The sequence below is a fragment of the Ctenocephalides felis genome, unplaced genomic scaffold (assembly GCF_003426905.1).
Source record: "Ctenocephalides felis isolate EL2017-DRISC unplaced genomic scaffold, ASM342690v1 CF-g0.4_SCAFFOLD_03571, whole genome shotgun sequence".
NCBI classification, from domain to species: Eukaryota; Metazoa; Arthropoda; class Insecta; order Siphonaptera; family Pulicidae; genus Ctenocephalides; species Ctenocephalides felis.
This window is the reverse complement of record NW_020539725.1, coordinates 26,858,798-26,865,144: the sequence shown is the minus strand read 5'-3', so window position 1 is coordinate 26,865,144 and position 6,347 is coordinate 26,858,798. Positions and strand designations below refer to the sequence as shown.

At 27.2% G+C, this 6,347-nt stretch overlaps 2 non-coding genes across 2 annotated transcripts; one reads left to right on the top strand and one right to left on the bottom strand.

The window, feature by feature from the left end:
• Positions 1-1,495: 1,495 nt before the first annotated feature.
• LOC113387088 lies at positions 1,496-1,621 on the top strand. Its single transcript, XR_003368057.1, has one exon. It is a non-coding gene; the product is annotated as a U5 spliceosomal RNA (small nuclear RNA).
• Positions 1,622-5,871: 4,250 nt separating this feature from the next.
• On the bottom strand, positions 5,872-5,994 carry LOC113387098. Its single transcript, XR_003368066.1, has one exon. It is a non-coding gene; the product is annotated as a U5 spliceosomal RNA (small nuclear RNA).
• Positions 5,995-6,347: the final 353 nt, after the last annotated feature.

Here is a 6,347-nt window from a genome sequence, read left to right as displayed (position 1 = left end):
CCGACATTGTCGCGGCCGGCTCGCCCTTGGGCAATTATTTTTCCGAACATATGTACTCTATTATATTTACAAGTAATAATTTATTTGCATTTCGCAATAACGCGGTCGTTAAACGGCTAGTTCGTGGTGATATTAATTCGAATCACTTTGCTTCTTTAATTTATGCGTCCGTAATATCCCGCTCTGATGATATAAATAATACGAGTACATGGCGTTAAAGCCGCGCTTGTCAAGCGTTATGATTTACAAACGCTAAATTCGAAAAAATATACCCGTATGCGCACTTGCTGCGACGGGATGTTGACTTTGCGAACGCAACAGTCAATATTTCATATTTAATGGATAACCTTAAAAAAATCATACGTTTTTTTTAATAAACATGCAGATCTACTATTCAAATCGTGCTCCTTTGAATATATATTTTAGATAATTATAATTTTTAATTTTAGCAGTAAACTTGAACACGTTTGTATTAAGTTATATCATAACATTTAATAATAAAAATTTATACTAACCCTATCGCTACGAGTGACGTTCATGGACAGCATCCACTCGACTACCTGTGTCGTCCATGGACGACATCCGCATGACCTACTGGATACGTTCATAGACTTTATATTCATCTCTATGAGTTAAATCATTGGTAATTCTAATTTTCATTGTAATTATTAGTCCATTATAAGCGCATTTTACATTTTTTTATTGATAATGATAGAAATATCTTAAAATATATCGTTGTGTCTGGTCAGTTTAGTGGCGCTGCTAATGGAAAGGCTGTTCCGTGCAGTAGCGACACTCCTGCAGAAAACACTCTGGTTGAGAAAGGGTTAAGTTAAAAATATTTACAGTTAAAATTATTTTATAAACAAATAAAATTTTAGAAAACAGGAAATATATAATTATTGATTGTCATAATTTGATTTAAAGCATAAAACAAAAATAGCTCATTCTGAAGAAAGCAGTTTTCGAATTGAAAATAATATGGCAACATTGTTTTGATTAGTTAGGAATATATTGTCATCAAAATTAAAAAACAAAAATAATTATTATTTACAAAAACCCCACCAAACATAAGCAAAAAATCTATTGAATTTTACCTTCATTACTTTTGCTTGTGTGCAGTCAATTTTTAAATGGTAATATTAATTACCCGTAGATGTAAACTTGTTTACAATATTTATTTAAATCAGTTCATTCAAATGTATTTAAAACAGCGCGTGTCTTACAATAAACACGTGGTGCTGGTAATCTAATTGATTCGAACAACATGAGTTGTGATATACAATAAGCTGGAAAAAATCACTCAAAAATTAAATTTGTTTAATTGCGAAAAAACCCTTAACCTTGCAGAGATTTAGGAAATTTTGAACACATGGATAATACATAAAGTTATGCCCGATAGATAGCGTCCTTGTGTAATGCTTCCTTGCATTTGCAAAACTTGCCCTATTGTATAGCCTGGATAAGGATAAAATAAAACTCATTTGTCTGCTCAGCACTCTGGTTTCCCTTCAGAGCGAATAAATCTTTCGCCTTTTACTAAAGATTTCCGTGGAGGGGAGCACTCAAATGAGTATATAACTCAATTTTTTGGGTGCCCGGCGATTTAATTCGCTGGGCCAATAATTTCCCAGTAAATAATAACTTTAAATGTTAGCATGTATCACCAGAGAGAGAAAACATCCAAAAATTATAAAAATTAGCCACGTAATTATTGGACGCTCTCTTACAGTAGCTATATAAAATATGTAGTGGAAATGAATACCTATATCATTGTTTTAACAAGAATAAAAAATAGAATACTTAATAATACATAAATTCATTAAACTTCACTATCGCAACCACTAAGTATTTAATCGGATATAAGATTACATATTTATAAGATGGAAACTACGTATATATTGATATCGATTTGTCAATTTATGCTACTTATCTTATTTATACAAATAGCCTTACAATCATTAGTTTAAATATTACAATTTATAAATGATAAGATTAGGACAATAATTTATAATTGTAAACGCATATTAATACATATTGATCATGTTTTTATAGCCTCACAAGTTGTTTGTGTCGTGAACACTATTAATTATTACGTGCAAAAAATGATTATAAATACGAGATTGATTGGAATAATAAAGTTATTAATTACGCGGATATTTATGAATCAATTTACATTTAGTTTGTGCTCTAACCCTTATGGTCTATTTTATGTATGCTTATACACTTACACAAACCACAATTTATAAATAAATCGAACGTTTTCAATAAAAAAGCTCAAGCGATAGAAAAAAGTTTACAAAAATCTCACAATATATATGAAAAGAAAAAGCTAATTTGCCACGAACTTTTATAAGGCATCAACTTTTTCTATTCTTGATACCTCGATGAATACAGTTATTTGTACACAATGAAATTTGTACACCTATTGGTCTACTGCTTTTTGATCTCATTGTTGGTGGTATCTATGGAATATAAATATATTCTATCAAGAAGCTCATAAAACAGGTATTGGAAACCATAATAAAAGTATATTTTTGTTAATTTTGTATTTTCATGATAAAAGTTAATATAATGATAAAAGTTAATATAATATAATGCAGGAAAAGGAAGGATGCAGCTAGCTAAATATTTTTTTGTACTAAGTAAATTTTTGTTATAATTTAATTAACTATAATGAAAATTATCTAATGGTAATTGGTAATTATAACTTATCGTTTGATGCAAGTAAATTTAAAGAAATTTAAATTTCATTTAAAACACATTAACGGATTCAGGTAAGAAAATATTTTTTTAAATTAGTAATTAATTAATTCTGTTCTTATTCGATTCTGTTGAAATGTGTTAAATCTAATTACTATAAATTTACTCTGTATAATTATACTTAGTTCACTTAAAATGCAATTAAATAAATAATATTAAAGATACTTCTGATCGTAAAATCTAATGCAAACGAGCTACTTTAAAACCATGTTATGGATAAATACGATATCATCAGAGATATAACTAAGTTTCTTATTTCGACAGCTTATATACAAGTTAATTATCGAACCGTTAAATAAAATAAAATATCAGAATATATAAGATATATAAATTTTATTAGCCATTTGGCCTTGCAAATAAAATCTTTGCTGCTTTATAATATAATATAAAGGACATTTAAATATTATTTCATTTTATTGTAATAAATTGCCTATAAAGTCCATTGATAAGACTTGAAATTGAACAACGTTAATGATACAAATATTCAAATTTGTAAGGCGAAGACTTTCTCACATAATAATAGACACGGTAAAAAAGTTGACAAAGTTAATCAGTGATATATTGATGATGATGATGATATATTAATAATTTGAAATTACTTTAACAACAACTTACTCACTAAATGTGATAAGAAATATACTAAGAACCATTCAATGATATCGATATATGCTCTATTGTTTTTATTCGTCATAAAGCTTTTAAGTATTAAACATAAAGTCTTTTTTTTAATTATTTTTTTTTCTATTTTAAATTTCTTCTAAAGTTTAGAGCTTGAAATTGATTTTTCTTAGCAATATTAAGATTCTAAATATGCAGATCCTTACAAAGTAGTGTCTTCTAAAATTTTAATAGTTGCCCTAATTTTACCTATGTATATATAGGTATGTATAATATATTATATATGAGTGAGTTCTTGAGGGCGATACATCAAACAAAGAAAAGCCAAAGATTTATAAAATAATCTTTATTTCCAAACGTTTCGACATTCAATTTAATGTCATCATCAGTGGATCTAAAAACAGTATGTAAATTAGCATATCTAGGTAATTATAATATATGTGGATTGGTAAAGTAACTATACAATAAGAGAAAAATTAACAAATAGCAACACTTAACAACAAATCAAATATAAAAGATAGGAAAGGTAGTAGAGACTAGAATTAAATAAATAATTAAAAAGTATAGGCAAAAATATTTAAGTACACTCATATAAACCTACGCATATATACATATATATACATACACATATACACACATATACATATATATATATACATATATATATATATATATATACATGCATATATCCATATACACACACATACAAACATATAATACACATATACATATACAGATACAACAATATATACCTATATATGTACACATATACATGTAAGACTATACACATATAAATATACGTATATACATATATGCAACGTGCAAGCATATTCACAACGACGTACATGTACATGTATGAACCATACATATACTCATACCTATCTATGTAACTATAGCTATACACGTATACACATACATATACGCATAAACATGTATATACACATATATACACACATATATATATATACATATATATACATACATATATATATATATATACACACAATACATATATATATATACATATGTACATAAATGCTCACAAATATATATATATATACACATACATATATATACACATATATATATATATATATACATATATACACATACATACATGCATATATACGTATATATAACTACATGTATACACATATATATATGCACATACATACAAACATACATGTAAATAAGTAATATACATATATATACATACATACATACAAATACATATATATATATATATACATATATATATATAAACATACAATATATGTAAACTCGTATATATGTAAAGCAAACAAATTATTTATGAAGATGGATAAAACATATAAAATACAAGTGGACTTACATTACGTTGGTTAGTTACATATAGAGAAGTGTACACAGCACTAGAGATTTGGCACTAACATTTATACAACTAACTTGTCAGCACTATGCAAATCATATATTATATATATATATATATATATATATAGCTGTATCATATATCAATATATGATAAAGCTATAAATTTCGTTACATGCACCTGAAATAGGTGTAAAAAATCGAAAATCGCCCGCAGCTTTCTGCGTAAGTACTTCTAGGTGTATCTATACCGTATTATATATAACAATACGGTATGGTATAGTTTATATATTGTATTTCGATCACCGATCTGATACAATGGCGAACAATAAGAAAATGATTTATGGCTTTCGTCTACGCGGACGCCTACGCAAACGCGCGCATTTTCTTGAATCCGTTTCGGACCCCGAAGGTAAAAATTCACAGTTAAGGCGATAATGATCTTTGATTGTTAATAAAAAAAATATAATTGATTTTTTTATTCGAAAGGTATTTGATATTTGCCGATATATTTCGAATCTTTGTATTTAAATGTATTTTAAATTTCGATATATCAAATAACCATCGGCGTCGATTAATGCATATTATTTATACCAAATTCATTATTGTGATTTAATAGATAAATAATAAATAATATAATATATACATAATATATTGTCAATTTTATTTCTTGCGTATGCCAACCAAGGGCCTAGATGTTAGTACTGGAGTGATACCTACATTTGAGGTAAAAATTAATGTTACTTAAAAATTTTTACAGTGGCTTGTATAAAATATTGTAAGTATTGTAAGGATCTAGTTGTAAGATTTTGAAAATTACAATTCAGTGCCATAACACAATTAATCAATTTGACCGAAATATTTCGAAAATATAGCTATGTATGAATAAATTCAAGATGACTTATTATCAAAACAATATTTTTGACAAAACTCGGTTGGTACTTTATTCATATCAACCACTACTACTAAATCTGCTTTCTAAATTTTCAAAAGTACTGAATATTGAAAAAAATATTTTAGTCATGATTTAATATAATACACCTTACTTCAGATTTTCTTTGCATATTATTATTATTCAATTCAAGTCTTCATAAGCAATAATATATACGTGCCATTATTTATATTATATTTAAATTTATTGGCCCATCGAATTAAATCGCCGGGCACACAAAAAATTGAGTTATATACTCATTTGAGTGCTCCCCTCCACGGAAATCTTTAGTAAAAGGCGAAAGATTTATTCGCTCTGAAGGGAAACCAGAGTGCTGAGCAGACAAATGAGTTTTATTTTATCCTTATCCAGGCTATACAATAGGGCAAGTTTTGCAAATGCAAGGAAGCATTACACAAAGACGCTATCTATTGGGCATAACTTTATGTATTACCCATGTTCTCAAAATTTGCTAAATCTTTGCAAGATTAAGGTAATGCGAAAAAGCACTACACTGTGATCGATGGCTTAGTTTTATGTGCTATATGTATATAAAACAACTTTACGCAAATCATGAACAATAAACAAATGTAAATAGATTTGCTAAATATTTGCAGAATAAAGCTACTACTAACTTTGTAAACGAAAAATTTCCAAATCAAATTCATAAACGTAGTCAAAACTTGAA